Raw genomic sequence first — 18397 nt, 5'->3', positions numbered from 1 at the left:
CAGTGCCTGGAGGCCGTACGGATCTGGATGGGGAGGAACAGGCTCAGGCTCAACCCATCCAAGACTGAGTGGCTGTGGTTTCCGACGTCCCGATATAGTCAGCTAGTGCCATTGCTGACTATTGGGGGCAAATCATTGGCCCCCACGGATAGGGCTCGCAACTTGGGTGTCCTCCTGGATTCACGGCTGTCTTTAGAAGAGCACTTGACGACCGTGACCGGGAGGATTTTTTATCAGGTTCGCCTGATCCGCCAGTTGCGTCCCTATCTAGATCGGGACTCCCTACACACAGTCACTCATGCCCTCGTTACCTCTCGTCTGGACTACTGCAACGCTCTCTACATGGGGCTCCCCTTGAGGTGCACTCGGAGGCTCCAACTGGCGCAGAGTGCGGCCGCGCGGGTGGTGATGGGAGCGACATGGAGTTCCCATGTAACACCTCTCCTGCGCGAGCTGCACTGGCTCCCGGTGGTCTTCCGAGTGCGCTTCAAGGTTCTGGTTATCACCTTTAAAGCACTCCATGGCTTAGGACCTAGTTATTTACGGGACCGCCTGCTACCACCAATAGCCTCCCACCGGCCAGTACGCTCCCATAGAGAGGGGCTACTCCAGGTGCCGTCGGCCAAACAATGTCGGCTGTCGGCCCCTAGGGGGAGAGCCTTCTCTGTGGGGGCACCTACAATTTGGAACGAGCTCCCCCCGGAGATACGTAGGATCCTGGATCTGCGCACCTTCCGCCGCACGCTTAAGACTTTTCTATTTTATCAAGCTGGCCTGGCCTAAATCTTCCCCCTTTTTAAATGTGGAAATTTTAAATTTTAAATTCGTCTTATTTATAGGGTCATGGGTAAGGCGTTTTAAATTGGGGAGCCATTTTGGATTTAATTCTGTTTTAAACGTATTTTAATGTTTATATTGTATGTTTTTTAATTTTGGCTGTTCACCGCCCTGAGTCCTTCGGGAGAGGGGGCGGTATAAAAATCTAATAAATAAATAAATAAATAAAATAAATAAATACACCCTACTAAAGACAAGGTCAGAGCCATATAAGATATTCCCACCCCCAGAAACCAAACAGAGCTCCAGGCATTCCTGGGGCTGCTGAACTTTTACAGCGTGTTTCTCCAGCAGAAGGTGATGGTATCCAAGCCATTACACCGGCTTCTGGATAAAAAAGCTAGATGGACCTGGGGCAAAAGGGAGGCTGCCGCATTCGCGGCTGTTAAAAAACTTTTATCATCCGACAGTGTGTTGATGCAATATTTAGAGATGCTTTCGGTCACCCTTACCTGCAATGCCTCTCCCTTTGGGGTCGGGGCCATTAGCCACTGGATGCACAATGGGGTCAAACACTTTCGGGGACTGAACAGAACTACAGTTAGCTGGACAAAGAGGTGCTGGCTGTAGTTGCAGGGGTAAAGCGGTTTCATGACTATCTTTATGGAAGACAATTTGAACTGGTGACTGACCATAAACCGCTCCTAGGCCTGCTTGCTGGAGACCACCCCACCCCAAACATTTTGTCACCATGCATGACGCGATGGACAATCTTTAAGCGGCCTACAACTATCACCTAATTCACCAACCTGGAAAATCCCTAGGCCCGGGATGGCGAACCTATGGCACGCGTGCCACAGGTGGCACGCGGAGCCATGTTGCCTGGCGTGCACAGTGGTGCCCAGTCCTCTTCCGGATTTCTGGTGCATGCATGCACACTGGCCAGTTTCTCTTAGCACGCATGCGCACCAGCCATGCCATTGACAGCCGCTTCCTGGGATCCACGTTGCAGGCAAACCAGCGCTGCCTCTGCTCGAGGTTTGCCTTATGGGGGTGGGGGGAGGAGAAAGAGTGGAATGCTCTTTGCAGAGGCAGCGGCTCCTCCCCCTCCCTCTGCCAGCTTCGCTGTTAATTTTGGGGTTTGCCTTGGGGGGGGAAGAAAGGTCCTGGTTGGGGGCAACTCCTCTTTGTAGATGCAGCAGCAACTCCTCTCCCCCCCCAGCCTCGCTGTAAATCTCAGGATTTGCCTTACTGGGGGGGAGGGGCAGGAGAAAGGTCCTGCTGGGAGGGACATCTGTGGTGCCAGTGACTGCAGCCATGCTCCGGAAAAGCCCCGTTGGAGAGCTGATCAGCCATGTGCAAGGTGGTGGCCAGAGCAAGAGAAGCAGGATACCAGATGCTCAGCTCTGCAGACACACGGAGCTAGGGTATGGGGCTAATTTTGCCTGCGCCACTGCCTCTTTGCCGGCACAAACGGCCCTCTGCCGCTGGCTCTTTGCTTAGAGCCTTGGTAGTACAGTGGTCTAAAGCACCCTGTTATTAAGACCAGCTGCCTGCATTTACTGCAGGTTCGAATCTCACCAGGCTCAAGGTTGACGCAGCCTTCCATCCTTTCTAAGGTAGGTAAATTGAGGACCCAGTTGTGGGGGCAATAAGCTGACTTTGTATAAATATACAAAAGGATGAAGGCTATTGCTTAGCAAATTGTAAGCTGCCCTGAGTCTCTGGAGAAGGGCGGCATATAAATCAAATTAAAAAAAAAAGTTATGTAGGCAAGCTCTGCGCCCCACCAGCAGAGACCGTGCTGGAAATTGCCTGACTGGTTCCAACGGGGCTTCTCCAGATTGTGGCTGCACTCACTGGCACCACGGACGTCCCCCCCCCAGAACATTTCTCCTCCCGTAAGGCAAACCCCGAGATTTACGATGAGGCTGGCAGCAGGATGAGACAAACTTCAAGTTTTAGGAAGAAGCTGGCAGGGAGGGAGGAGGATCTATTCTTTTTTTTTTTTTAATTTGATTTATATGCCGCCCTTCTCCGGAGACTCAGGGCGGCTTACAATGCGCTAAGCAATATTCCTCCCCAAACAGGAGTTTTTCTCCCCTCCCCCACCCCGCAAGGGAAACTTCAAGGTTTAGGATGAGGCTCGCAGGGGGAGGAGGAGGAGCCGCCGGTTTTTGGATTTGGAGAAGAAAGGGTTTTCGGGCAGCAGTGCTGAGATTCCCTCACGGAAACAAAAAAGTGCAGTGCGTTTCAGGCAGTGGATCTGGCCTTCTGCAGAGGAGGAGGAGGAAGGCGCGCAGTTCTGCAATGTGCACTGGAGAACCACAGAGGAAAGCGTTTTCTGGCAAATCCAAAAATGGAGCGGGCGGCTGGCCATGTGCCCTTCTCCTCCTACTCCGCAGACTCACCTTCTCTTTCCTCCTGGCCAGATCCTCCGCCTGAAGCGCAATGCACTTTTTTGATTCGGGGAGAGGATCGCAGCCCTGCTGGCTGCTCCTGCCACTGAGTGGAAAGAGGTAGCATGAGAAGCGCCGGCGGCAATGGGGTGGCAGCGGAAAGGATGGGTGTGCTGGGGCTTCAATCGCCCCCTCCCCAGGCCTGGGGCCATGCCAGAAGCCTGCTCATGCAGGGAAACAGGGAAGTCCCGGCTCGTCCATCCTTACAGTCACCACCACCTTGCTCCTGGGAATGGCGGTTCTTGCATTGCTGCAGGGGGCTTGCTGGGAAGCCCAGAACCCAGTGGGGAGGAGCCCAGGCAAGGGCACGTGTTTGGAGCTTCCCCAGCTGGCATGGCGGAGATGAGACTGCTGGGCACCGGCTGGGGAATGGCTGTCTTGCCAGGGAACAGTTTGGTATCTGGTTGTCCTTCGGTAAGAGGCGCGCCGGCTCCCTTGGAAAAAGTGGAAGCGCACGCATGCGCAGTGTGCATGTGTGGGTAGGGTCATGTACGCATGCGGGGGGAGGGGGTCATGAGCGCATGCGCAAATGAGGTGCGTGTTGCATTGTGGGTGCTGGCACATGCGAGCGCAATAGCGGGAGTGCGCTCAGACTTTTGGCACGCAATGCCAAAAAGGTTCGCCATCACTGCCCTAGGCCATGCCAATGCCCTCAGCCGCTGCCCACTGCCATCAATGGTGGAAGACTCAGCCCCCATTGCACCTGTCCTCATTGAGGAGTTGCCCTCCAGCCCCCTTATGGCGACCAAAATCGCAAGACATTCTGTCAAGGATAAAAACTTGATGCAAGTACTCAACTGGGTGGGGAGGGGGTGGCCAAAGTGGCCAGTCAGCACGGATTTACAGCTGTTTTATGCTCAACAACACAAAGCTGTCTGCACAAAAGGGGTGTCTGCTATGGGAGGATCGGGTGATAGTGCCACCTAAACTAAGGAAACCAATATTAAAGATACTGCATGTAAGTCACCCTGGCATAGTAACGATGAAAGCGCTAGCTAGAAGCTATGTATGGTGGCCAAACATGTACAGAGACATAGCCAAGTGAGTAGCTACCTGTGACCAATGCCAGAAATCCAGACCAGCACCCTCTCTGCCCCGGTGCACGAATGGGAGACACTAAGAGCACCTTGGTCAAGGATACACATAGATTTCAGAGGGCCCTTCCATGGACAAACCTTTATGGTAATAGTGGACACTTATTCAAAATGGTTAGAAATAATACTCATGTCCTCCACAACAACTGAGGCAGTCATCAAAGCATTAAGAAGGCTATTCTCAACACATGGCCTACCCAACATCTTGGTATCTGACAATGGGCCTCAGTTTATGGCCACCCAATTCAACTCTTTCTAGCCGAACAGGGAATCCGCCATGCCCTGGTCACACCATTCCACTCCACCAGTAATGGGCAGGTGGAAAGAATGGTGCAATCAACCAAGGAGGCATTATCACTGTTGTGGATTAATTAGACCAGCACAACTTTCTTAAGTTAGTCAGAGACAATGTATTGCGCAATAGGTTCAAAGTTTGTACATGAAGCTTTGAACAAAGACAGAAATTAGTTACAATGGTTTTATACCCTTCTAAGACAAAGGATTCTGCTAACACAGCAGTTTATGTGGTCATATACATTTGTTATATTTAATTGACATTTCCTAATTATTAAGTTTTACATTATGTTTGCCAAACAGTCATAATTCTTCTTGAAAATCACTGAAGCATAGATTCAAATTATCTCTTGTTGATATTTCATGTGGTCATCCTTGATCTGTTTTAACCTTCAAACTGTATATCACCAAGTGTCTCTATCTCTGACAACTGAGGGGCCCCTCTTCTGACTGTTTCTACTTCAAAGGAACTCTCTGCCTTTCAACTGGAGATAGTTAGTTGCTCCTCTCAAACAGGCACATTGTCGAGTCCTGCCGGAGCTCGCCATCGATGGGGGGTATGGGAGACGAAGGAGTGGAGATAAGCAGCCGCAGCGAACACACAAACAGTTCCTGGATAGCAGCATTCAGGGCGATGATTGATGACGTTGCCGGGCCTCTCCGATTCTGCTGTCCTCGCTGCTCTGGTGCTCGCAGCTGTTACTGTTAAGGGAGTGGGGGGTGCTTGATTGATAATCACCGGATGTATGTTTAAGGGGCTGAGTTTTTGTTAAATAGCGCTGTGGTGTGATTACACCCAGCGCTGACTTTGAACCAAAACACCGATTTGTACTTTACTTTTGACTGCAAGCTTATCATTGCCAAAGTAAACCCTGATTCTCTGTGTGTTACTGGTGATTATTTCCTATCGCAGTTCTGAACGAACGACAAGCCGAGAGAAAGTCAGCGCTTGGTTCCTTTTCGCAAGAGGTGAGGAGTCCCTGTGGCTTTGCAGCAAAGGGGGGTATGGCAGAAGGGACGGCCTTGGAAGAGCAGGAGTGTGGTGGAGATGTGGAGGGGGAGGAACCACTGATAGAGGAGGTGAAGGAGAGTGTGGAACAGTTGGCAGTGAAACCAAAAGTCAAGCAACCCAAGAGCGCCCCGCCCCGACCGGAGGAGGAGAGTTTTCCAGGACAACGGGCTCGGACGGGGGATTGGTGGCACAGCTCTGTTCTCCTCGGGCCACGGATGCCAACGCCCCCTCGCTTGGGAGCATCTTTCCAGGGCTGGAGGGAAAGACGATGGACTGAGGAGGATGAAGGGGATTGGGGGTATCCTGCCTCATCCGGTCCCATGCCCCGCAACTTGGACCAAAACCCCCCTCCTAGAGCTGTGTTGAGAGGCAGAGGCCGACCAACATCCGAACGGTCCCAAATGACTCGAACATCCTGTATGGAGAGGGATCCCCTGGCTACAGATACTAAGAAAGTGGTGGCGGAAAAGTTCCCGATTGTGGCTTGGGATAGTGATGACGACGATGAGGACCCACACGACCCGATGGTGAGCGACCCCATCCGACCTTTTGTGGTACCAGTCGTACTCCGAAACCCACGGGCCACCACTGGACGCCGATATGAGGCATTGATTGATTCAGGGTGTACTCGTTGTTTAATTCGTAGGGCAATAGTTGACGAACTTGGGCTGCGGGTTGTGCAGTTGAGAACCCCTATTACCTTTGAACAAATGGATGGTTCATTGCTGGGAGGGGCACCAGTGACTCATATAACAGAAAAGGTGCACCTCGATATTGGGGAGCACACCGAAACTATTCGGTTTATTATAGTGGAGAAAATGTTAGAACCAGTGATTTTAGGATTAGCATGGTTGGACAAGTGGGCTCCTACGATATGGTGGGAAGGGGGTTTTCGCAAACTTCAATTACCGTTGGGACCTCCCCCTACCAAGGAGGAAAAGGAGCCAGCAGGGGGAATAGAAGCAGAGAGCCCACCAGCAGACACGACGTATCCTAATGTGTATAGGGATCTCGCCAGAGTCTTTAGTGAGGAGGAATGTGAGACCCTGCCCCCTCACCGGCCTACGGATTGCAGTATTGAGTTAATACCCGGGGCGAAGCTACCCAAGCCCCGGATGTATTCAATGACACAACCCGAACTAAAAGAATTACAAAAATATATAGACAAGAACTTGGCCCGGGGTTTTATCACACCTAGTCGATCAAAGATGGCTGCCCCTGTCCTGTTTCGTGGGAAGAAAGACGGGGGTTTACGCTTATGCATTGACTTCAGAGATCTCAATGCAGTGTGTGTGGAGCCCCTCTATCCACTTCCCTTAATGAAGGACCTGTTAGCTGCCCTAGCCACCGGTCGTATCTTTACGAAACTCGATCTACGCGAAGCGTATTATAGGATACGAATCAAACCAGGGGATGAGTGGAAAACAACATTCAATTGTCCCTTGGGAAGCTATCAGTTCCAGGTCATGCCGTTCGGACTACAGGGCGCCCCTGCGGTGTTCATGCAGTTCATCAATGAAGTGCTGCATGAACATCTGTACAGGGGTGTCCTTGTATATTTGGATGACATCTTAATTTACACGCAAACTGAAGAGGAACATATATCTCTGGTCCGACAGGTCTTAGACAAATTATTAGCTGCTAAGCTGTACGTGAAACTATCCAACTGTGAGTTTCACAAAAAGAGGATAGATTATCTAGGCTATAGAATATCAGAGAGCGGGGTAGAGATGGATCCCAGAAAAGTCCAGGCAGTGCTTGAATGGCAGGCCCCTAGAACCAGAAAGCAATTACAGAGCTTTCTAGGCTTTGCAAACTTCTATCGGCAGTTCATTCCCAGATTTGCTGAAATAGCCCTACCACTAACGGATCTGTTACGGACCAAACCGGCCACGGCTAAACCAAAGCCGGGACAAGCATTGACGTGGTCGTCAGCGTGTCAAATGGCTTTCGAGCAGTTAAAAACACTCTTTGCTCAAGAACCAGTACTCAAGCATCCAGACCCAACGCAGGCATTCGTAGTCCAAGCAGATGCTAGCGACGTGGCTGTAGGAGCAGTACTCCTACAAAGAACACAGCAGGGAGGGTTACAACCTTGTGCCTATACGTCTAAAAAGTTAACCACGACAGAGCGGGCATGGGCGATCTGGGAAAAAGAGGCATTCGCGGTCCGTTGGGCGTTGATGACATGGCGACATCTCTTGGAGGGGGCGTCTCATCCTTTTGAGGTATGGACGGACCATAAAAACTTAGAAGCCTTACAAACGCCCAGGCGACTATCTCCCAAACAGATAAGGTGGGCACAATATTTTCAGCGTTTCTCTTTTCAGTTGCGGTATGTTCCTGCTGGGAAAAACTTCCTGGCTGATGCGCTGTCCCGGATGCCACAGTATAATAGCAAGCGAGAGGAAGTGATAGAACCTCTAATTGCACCTTCCCAAACCCTATTAAGACTTACAGAAGTAGATGGTCACTTACGTACCGAGTTTAAAACAGCTTTACAACAGGATCAATGGGTAATCCAAAACCCCTCTATGGTTAGCTATAATGATGGAATAGCGTGGAGGGAGAATAGAATATATGTTCCAGAATGTTTACGGAACGTAGTGTTATGCAGGTGCCATGATGCCAAATCAGCAGGCCATTTTGGGTATTTAAAAACTCTACACCTTGTGAGGAGGCAATTCTGGTGGCCACGAATGCGTAAGGACATAGAAACATACGTAAAAGGTTGCACAACCTGTGCAACCGCCAAACCCTGGTCTGGACGACCGTTAGGACTATTACAGACAGTCGCGAATCCTAGCAGGCCTTGGGAAGAGATCGCTATGGATTTCATAGTCGATCTCCCCCCTAGCCATGGCCACACTGTAATTTGGACAGTGGTAGATCTGTTTTCGAAACAGGCCCACTTTGTGCCATGTAAAAGCATACCATCCACGCGACAATTAACCGAACTCTTTTTGCAACATATCTATCGTCTCCATGGAGCACCTAAGAGGATTATATCCGACCGCGGTGTTCAATTCACCTCTAAGTTTTGGAGACGATTTGTCCATTTAATTGGGTCCTCTCAAGGGTTAAGTTCAGCATTCCACCCGAGCACTAACGGGGCGGCTGAACGGGCCAATGCCATGGTCGAAAGATATATCAGATGCTACGTTTCTTACCAGCAGACGAATTGGTCAGGACTCCTGCCTTTCGCCGAAGTGGCATATAACAACATACCCCACCGCAGTACTGGGTTCTCCCCTTTCCAAGTAATATATGGCCGAGAGTTTTCAGCCATTCCAGAATTAGATCCCCCTATGACAGACGGTGACACGCCATGCGGTTGGGCCGATAAAATTAGTAATGTATGGCCAAGTGTAAAAACAGCATTACAAAAGGCAGCAGATGAGTACAAAAAATATGCAGACAAGAAAAGAGCTGATCCAAAACCATTCCGGATAGGAGACAAAGTATACTTATCTACGAAATACCTTAAACTCCGACTGCCCAGTAAAAAATTAGGACCTAAATATATAGGACCATTTCCCATAACACAAGTCATCAATCCTGTAACCGTAGCTCTTAAACTTCCCCCTCTGTTCAGTAGGATACATCCCGTATTCCATAGCAGTTTGGTGAAACCGGTGACGATAGAAAGGCCAGGTACCTCAACTACTCCACCGGGTCCCGTGCATACCAACCAATATGAGATAGACCGAATATTGGACTCCAGGGTTCGTAGGGGGATGTTACAATATCTTGTGCGGTGGAAAGGATACCCTGTAACACAGACCTCGTGGGTGGCAGCACCCGATGTTCACGCTGCCCGATTGATACAACGGTTCCATCGGAAATACCCAGACAAACCTAATGCAGGATCGTAACAGTGACTAACATCTGTATGCTTTCTATTTATAGGTGAGCTCCTGGTAGGGGGGGCCGCCTGTCGAGTCCTGCCGGAGCTCGCCATCGATGGGGGGTGTGGGAGACGAAGGAGTGGAGATAAGCAGCCGCAGCGAACACACAAACAGTTCCTGGATAGCAGCATTCAGGGCGATGATTGATGACGTTGCCGGGCCTCTCCGATTCTGCTGTCCTCGCTGCTCTGGTGCTCGCAGCTGTTACTGTTAAGGGAGTGGGGGGTGCTTGATTGATAATCACCGGATGTATGTTTAAGGGGCTGAGTTTTTGTTAAATAGCGCTGTGGTGTGATTACACCCAGCGCTGACTTTGAACCAAAACACCGACTTGTACTTTACTTTTGACTGCAAGCTTATCATTGCCAAAGTAAACCCTGATTCTCTGTGTGTTACTGGTGATTATTTCCTATCGCAGTTCTGAACGAACGACAAGCCGAGACACATTTTCTTTCCTACAATACTATGAATAAAGAGGGCCCTTCAGTCATCATCTAGCTGGACCCGCATTACCCACATTATCACGAATGGCCCAGGGGACTGATAAACACGGATTAATAAATTCTTATTAGTCCAACATGTAACCCCTCAGAGTTCTTCAAAAGATAAGAGAGGAGGAGGGTGTTTGACCTGGTGAGGTGGGAATTAAGGGTAAACTCTGTGGGGAAACCAATGGGAGTGGGGAAAAGCCTGTGGGTAGGAAACGGAGCACAGGACATCTTAGGGTGTGGGGAAGGAAAGTGAGTTTGGGCTTGTGCTAGGTCTCCAGGTGCCTCTCCCACCCCTGAGGCACCTGGGCTCCACTTAAAAACCTGTGCATTTGTTTAACAATTCATTGGGGATAATAGGGATTGTGGGGGGGGAGTCATTAGATGAGATTCTTCGCGACCATACTTAGCAGGCTCCATTATAGTCATATCTCAAGGATTACCCATATGTGCAGTCCATATGTCTGAATATTCCTTCAGCTGAGACTCCCAGTGATGGAATTATTACTGCGTGATCAGTAGTGAGGCCATCTGTATGTGTACTCTTTACTGTCTGCAGGAACTGACTTTAGAACAGGCACCCCCCCTCCATGATCTTTCCTCTTTCCATGCCCATGAAGTCTTATTCTCCTCTGCCTAGAACCTGAGGATTGAATGCCTCATTATTCAGATTATTATTTTAACAAGATGTCTTGCTCTCTCTGAGGCAGCAAGAGCCCATCAATTTTCATAGAAAGCCATTAAAGTTCTTTCTCATTAGCCATAATTAAAAGGTCCTGCTTGTATTCCCAATAGATCACATTGCATGGTAGGATTGCTGGAAAGATATATACTACTTGGCAGTTATGTGTGAAACTGGGGAGCAAGACAAGTAGAGGGTCACGTAATATTCTGAATCTTGATGCAGAAAGAAAGGGCTGACTTGCTTCTTTAGGAATATATTCTTCAGAATAGCCAACATTGCCAGTTCTAAATCCAGATCCCTCCTGATACCAGGAGTACCTAGTGTGTTTTCAGTCCTGCTTCGTATCTTAGTTTTAAACCTTGTCTTAGAAAGGGTATTCTCAAGTAAGGGAACTAGGAAGATACAGCAGTGTTTGCCCTCTTTTATCATGCTGTGCTCTTGTGAAGCAGGAAACGGCATAGAAACACTTGCCTTAAGGGAGAAGCTTGGAATGCATTATAGTGGAGAATCATTGCTAGAAGAGCTCCTGAGGATTCTATAACTTTGTCTTGTGTGGAGCCTTTGGGGCATTTGGTAATGCAGGAACATGCTGGGACTTCTCAGCCAAATATATTATTTACAGCTCTGTTTCTATTTCAATAGGATCAAGAAGAATAGTCTTTGAATAAGGTTAAAAAAATGCTCTGTAATTTGTCTTGTGCACCAACTGCACCTATTCCTGGACTGGGATGCCTTGCTCATTGTTATTTATAATACCAAGTGGATTAGGGCAATGCAGTCTAGAGTCAAAAGCTGTGGCTGGTTCAGAATACAACATAGAATCATAGGGCTAAAAAGGACCTAGAGATGTTCTAGTCCAGGAGACCTTATATCAACCTGGGCAAAAGGTTATTCAATCTTTTCTTGAAAACCTCCAGTGTTGGAGTACCTACAACTCTGAGAGGCAAGCTTTTCCATTAATTAATTGTTCTTATTGTCAGGAAATTTCACCTTAGTTCCAGGCTGGATCTCTCTTAACAAACTTCCACCCATTGTTTTTTGTCCTATCCTTAGGAACTTTGGAGAATAAGTCGACCCCAACCTCTCTGTGGCAGCCTCTTATGTATCAGAAGACAACTATCATGTCACCCCTAATTCTTCTCTTCCTTAGGCTAGACGTACCTGGTTTCCTTAACCATTCTTCATACTATTTACCCTGCAGACTCCTTATTATCCTAGGTTTTTTTTGTTTTTTTTTAAATTTGATTTATATGCCGCCCTTCTCCGAAGACTCAGGGCGGCTTACAATGTGCTCAGCAATAGCCTTCATCCTTTTGTATATATTTATACAAAGTCAGCTTATTGCCCCCACAACTGGGTCCTCATTTCATCTACCTTAGAAAGGATGGAAGGCTGAGTCAACCTTGAGCCTTGGCGAGATTCGAACCCTGCAGTAATTGCAGGCAGCTGGTCTTAATAAGCTTAATAACAGGGTGCCTTAAACCCCTGTACTACCAAGGCTCTTATAGTTTCTCTTCTCCACACTCTTTCTAGGGTCTCAGCATTGTTTTTGTATTGCAGAGACCAAAATTGGACGCAGTATACAGTTCAGTATAAAGCAGTACTATTTACTTCTTGTGATCTTGATACTATCTCTCTGGTGATGCAACCTTTGTTGAAAAGCCTGATGGCCTTTTTGGCAACTGCAGCACACTGTTAGCTGGTATTTAAGTGGTTTTCCCTGGGCCTAGGACATCTAGATCCCTCGTACAGTTACTACTTTTGAACCAGGTACCACCTATTCTATACCTGTGTGTTTGTTTTTTCTTGCCTAAGTGCAGGACCTTACTTTTCTTACCACCAAACTGCAACTTGTTTGATAGGGCTCAATGCTCAAGTCTGTCAAGATCCTCCTGAATCCTGAGTCGATCTTTCAGTGTTAGCAATTCTCCCGGCTTGTTATTCTCTATAAATTTGATGAGTTCCTCTTCTATCCTCTTATATAGATCATTTACAAAGATGTTGAAGAGTACTGAGCTTGACACAACTTTGTGGTAACCCACTGCCTGCTTCCCTCCAGGTAGATGTACAGTAATTCCATTGAGGATTGCATACTGATGGTCAGCCAACTGTGGTCAGCCAACTGTGAACCCATCTGGTGGTGGTACTGTCTATTCCACATTGTTATATCCTATCAAGAATTGGGCTGTGGTGTACCTTGTCAAATGCTTTACTGAAATCCAAGTATACTATGTCCACAGCATTTCCCTGATCCATTATTGTAAATCCAATAATTTAGTTAATTTATCAAAGAAGGTAATAAGATTTTATGAATGTTCTTTCTTTATTTTATCAAAGGTGTTAATCATATTCACTGTATTAACAAGTTGCTTCTTTTAATTTGTTTTGCTACAACATACAAAAGGGGAAAGAAACTAAATAAAAACGAAGACCCCAAAAAGAAAGAAGCTATTATCAATAATAATTGATGGATCCTGGGTTAGGATACCCTACACATTCCTGGAATCCAGATGCTGAAGACACAGTTGAGAGCTGTAGAGCAGACACCAAGAAAACAATGATCTTGCAAACAAATTATTTTATTTTTGTACTGTTTCAAATAATGAAATATTTTCCTCCTCTTTTGCGGTGAATTTAAACCATTGACATTCCAAGTTAAAAATCTAGTTGCCAAAACCTAGAAGCTTTTGGCTTCAAGGTGCCAAAATCAGCTGAAATCAGCTGAAAATCAGCTGAAAATCTTCCTGCATTTTCCTCTTCGGCCTTGCTCCTCCCACTACTTCTGTTTTTGTGATTTCTTGAGTTTTCGTCTGAATTTGCTGCACCTTTAATTCTTCTCTGCACTTAGTTGCTGCTCGGGTCTGCCTCTGATCCTTTGATTCCTCTATTTTTTTCAATAACACCAGAGCTTGAACATTGCCCGAGAGTTGTATTAAATCTTCTTGAGTAATCAAAACCCCTCCTTGGGCCTGTGCCTGCGTTTCTTCTTTCTTCCCCTTTCTTGCCTCCTCTGCTTCCTTTCTTCTTCTAGCTTCTGGGGACGGTGGGCATCCAACCTTTAATACATTTGTGTAAAAGTCTCTTGCCTTCCAAACTGTATTGAGACAATATCTTTCTCCTGAATAATTCACCACTAATCCAACTGGAACCTCCCATCTGTACTGTATCTGGCGATTTCTAAATTCTTCCACCAAAAAAGCATAGTCCTTTATGGTTCTCAACATTTTGGGGGGAATTTCTTTCAATATTAAAACTTCCTGCCCTACCACTTGAAGTTTATTTTTGTAGAATTTTATTTTGTAAAATTTTATTTCGTATCCTCCTTGTTGTAAAGTAGATTACAATATCTCTTGGTAAAGGTTTCTGTCTGGCAACCCATGAATTAACATGATAAATTTTGTCAATTTACCATTCAAGATCTGCCTTTTGTTCTCCAATTATCTGTGCAAAGGCTTCTGCAAAGATCTCTCGCAAATTCTGGAGCCTGGATAGCTCAACAGACTAAAAGCCTGTTATTAACATTCAGCTGTCTGCAATTATTGCATGTTTGAATCTCCCCAGGCTCAAGATTGACTCAGCCTTCCATCCTTTCTAAGGTAGGTAAATTGAGGACCCAGTTATGGGGGCAATAAGCTGACTTTGTATAAAATATACAAAAGTATGAAGGCTATTGCTTAATGCATTGTAAGCCGCCCTGAGTCTCCGGAGAAGGGCGGCATATAAATCTAATAATAATAATAAAAAAATTCTCTTGATTATTTTCTCTCAGGCTTCTTACTCTCAGGGCAAACTCAATCACCCTATATTGTATCATTGTCACTTCTAAGTCTGCCCTCTCCATCTTTGTCTGGACCTCACCCATTTTATTTTCCAAATCTTCATTGGATTGATTAATTTCTTCCACTCTTTCATCCAGCCCTTCAGTATGGCTTGCCAGACCCTGAAATGCCAAAACAATATCTTCTCTGATTTCCTTATTTTGAATTTGAATTACCTCTTTAATTTCTGCCATCTCTTCAGCCACATCCTGCATTTTTTCTTCAAAGACAGAAGTAATTTTTTCCTCTAAAACAGAGGCTTGTGTCTTTAAAGCTTCCTGCAAAGCTTCCAGTGTTAATATTTGTGGTTTCATTGGAGCTGACAAAGATTGCAATTTAGATAGTTGGGCTGGTGATCCCCCAGCACTTTTAGCCACAACAGTTTTTATTTGCCTTGAAACCATTTTCTAATTTTCAATTTTAATTTTAAACTTTTGCAACAGCCAAAACAATAAGTCCACTAAATCAAGTTAATTTCCAGTCCTCAGTAAATTTTTTGATTCATCTAAAGTCAATTTTAAGTCTTCATTCTTTTAAAGTAAAATCCAATAATTTTAAACAGGGGCTGTCAGCACTAGATGATACTTTGCTCTTAACTTTCACTTCCGCGCCCCATTAAAGCTCTGGCGCCATTTCCTTTCTCTTTCTTCCCTTAATAATCCAGAAGGAAGTATATAATACACATTCAGAGTTAAAGTTTGGTACTGCAATTATGATCACTCCTGCCTTTGCTCTGCCTGTTTTTGTATCTAGTATTTGAAAGATTGTTGCAGGGGTGGTCGCGGCATCTTGTTCTGCTTAAAGCAGAAGAGTCCCGGATCCGGAGCTCTGTCGGGCTTCCAGGGAGCTCTCACCCTTCAAGCTCCAGAATTACCCCTGGGGCTCTTGGGGAGCTCTACCCACGCCCGGCTGCTCTCTTTCCCCCCTTTTCCTGAGGGGAAAGTTTCCAAGCCGCTAGACAGCTGATTTTCACTGTTCTAGCGGCTTTACGCAATCGCGGGGCTAGCGCTCCAAAGGGAGCGACCACCAATGCCTACGGTACCACCGGAAGTCCCATCTGAGACTTATGCTGGCTGAAATATGTGTCTTTGACAGAGATATCTACAGAAAAAGGGAGAGGGGCTCAAATAATATTTTTGTTAGTGCTTCTTCTAAGGCTCTTTCTATGCAGCTGTAAATAGTTCTAAGTCACATATTGACATCTTGGGAACAATTACATCACACACAATGGAGATTGCAACACCTGAATAGGAATAGATGAAGGTCACAGCTGAAAGGTCCTTTCAGTAAAAAAGACAACAAGGAGATTGAGATGTCAAAACACTCAGTTCATATGAGGGATGTCACTACCAGCAGGAATGCCCCACACGTACAACAAGATCACAGTGTCAGACTCACTTTTACTGGTACAGTGACTTTGATTTCACTGCAGGGCTCTTTCCTTACCTATATTTTCATTCCTTAATTTTTAAAAAATTCATATTACATTCAACAGAAATTAAATGCATTAAAAAGAAGTCCTAATCTGAAGCAACTGCCTACATAGTGTAACATAATATACAATCGTGGTGGTGCAGTAGTTAGAATGCAGTGCTGGCTACTTCTGCAGACTGCTGGCTGCCAGCAGTTCGGCAGTTCGAGTCTCACTGGCTCAAGGCTGACTCAGCCTTCCATCCTTCTGAGGTCAGTAAAATGAGGACCCAGATTGTTGGGGGCAATATGCTGACTCTGTAAACCACTTAGAGAGGGCTGTAAAGCACTGTGAAGAGGTATATATGGTAAGTCTAAAGTGCCATTGCTATTTATTAGAAGCAATGTAATACAGAAAACCTTTTACACCAACTCTTTATCAGTTCAGAGCACAACATTACAACACTCAGAACTTTCAAACAACAATTAAACAGAGGCTGCGAGCATGGGAATGCTAGGTCTCATACCTCATGAACCTGTGGGAAGCCCCCCCCCCCAACAATGAAATATTTTGGGAAATATTAAAAAAGGCAGAATGTTATATTTCCCTAAAAGAGAAATGGAGAAACATGTTTTTAGAGGCAGAAAGCAGCTCCCAGTCTTTATTAATAGCCCACACAGATGCCAGCACTTAAGGAGATAAAGAGCTTATTGAAAGAGGAAGCCATCTATCTAGATGGCCCCATTCATAAGCAAAGCAAATACTGCAGGCAGAAATCCATTCAAGACAGGATATTTTGAAACTCCTTGCAGCAAAGTTTGACAGCTAACAAAAGCAGACTGGTAGGATTAGTACAGCAGCCCCTCACCCAAGATACAGCACAGGATGAAAGCCATTAGCCACAATAGGAATTGGCCAACACCCTTTCAGAACACAAGACCCTTCATCGCACAACCCCCATTCCCAAGCAGCATTTCAGTACTTGTATAAAAATCCTGGCACTCATCTAACTAATTGTTCAGCTGACCCAGAACTGCACACTGTCTTTGTGCATGGTTCTATTCATCATTAAATTTTCTTTCCAATCAGTCTCAATTTTATTTTATTCCTGGCTTGGGCCTGAACCAGATGGATTTTCCTTCTAACAAACCATCCAAGAGGCAATTGAAAAGTTGGATCTCATTGTCTTGCTTCCTCTGCTATACAGTTGAGACTTAGTGCCAAACATTTTCCACCTTTTCCAGGGGGAATTTAAATCTATCACTTTAAGAATGAAGAAATCATAGAAAGTTATAATTATATGGATCATTGAACTGGGAGTCAGAAATCTTCAAAGGAATAAAATTCTGGACAGGATTTTTAGAGAAAAAACATTCTAATGAAAAAGTGGCACCTGGAAAAAAAATCACAGGACAAAATGACAGCTCAACAATCAGATGAGCTGAAAGGAAAGGATCTCAGTAGAGTAAGAAACATTGCTGGAAAAAGAACTAGAGGCCTCAGTTGAGCACATTCAATACTTTGAGTGTTTCATCCCACTCAGAGAAGGGGTGTGTGGTAAAATCCTGGCTAATGTCTTCATCCCAGCAGGGTACTGTGTTGAAAGAAGCATCACAGCAGCAGAAAGAATGGAAGCACCAGACATCCAAATACCTGTTTATGTAACCAAAGCGACCATGACAGCCACCCCAAGCTCTGCTAACTACTTATTTCATTTAAAGCTCCACTGTAAATTAAAAAGACCAGAGGAGAGCAAATTGGAGAGAGGATGGGCTATGGCCGTGATGGCGAACCTATGGCACGCGTGCCACAGGTGGCACACGGAGGCATATTAGTGGGCGCGCCAGCTCAGCTCTGGGGTGCATGCGCACGCCGGTCAGCTGATTTTCGGGCCTTCTGGGCCTACCAGAAGTAGGGAAACAGGCTGTTTCCTGCCTCTGGAGGGCCTGGGGGCGGGGTGGGGAAGGCCCGTTTTTCTTTCTTACCTGGCTCCAGATCCTCTCTATGCATCTGCAGAGGGCAAAAACAGCCTTTCCCACTCCCTTGGAGGCCCTACGGAGGCTGAAAGGGCCCATTTCCTGACTCCCGGTGGGACAGGAAGTGACCTTTTTTCCTGTCCCCAGCCTCCAGAGACTCCTAGAGAGGCTCCTACAGACTCCTAGAGAGGCTCCTACAGACTTCTAGGGAGGTGCTGGAGGCTGGGGACAGCAAAAAATGTCATTTCCTGCCCCTCCAAGAGTTGGGAAATGGGCCCTTTCAGCCTCCGCAGGGCCTCCAAGGGAGTAGGAAAGGCTGTTTTCGCCCTTCCCAGATACACAGAGAGGATCTGGAACCAGGTAAGAAAGAAAAACGGGCCTACCAGGCCATCATGTGCCAGGAGCGGGGGGGAAGGGGAGGGGGTTGCACACACATGCGCGTGCTCATGCGCGTGGGCACATGCGTGCGTGACCC

This window comes from Pituophis catenifer, unplaced genomic scaffold, assembly GCF_029215685.1.
Source record: "Pituophis catenifer annectens isolate HBS135680 unplaced genomic scaffold, rPitCat1.0.hap2 SCAF_3, whole genome shotgun sequence".
Classification (NCBI taxonomy): Eukaryota; Metazoa; Chordata; class Lepidosauria; order Squamata; family Colubridae; genus Pituophis; species Pituophis catenifer.
The sequence above is the reverse complement of the archived record's forward strand: the minus strand, read 5'-3'. Positions refer to the sequence as shown.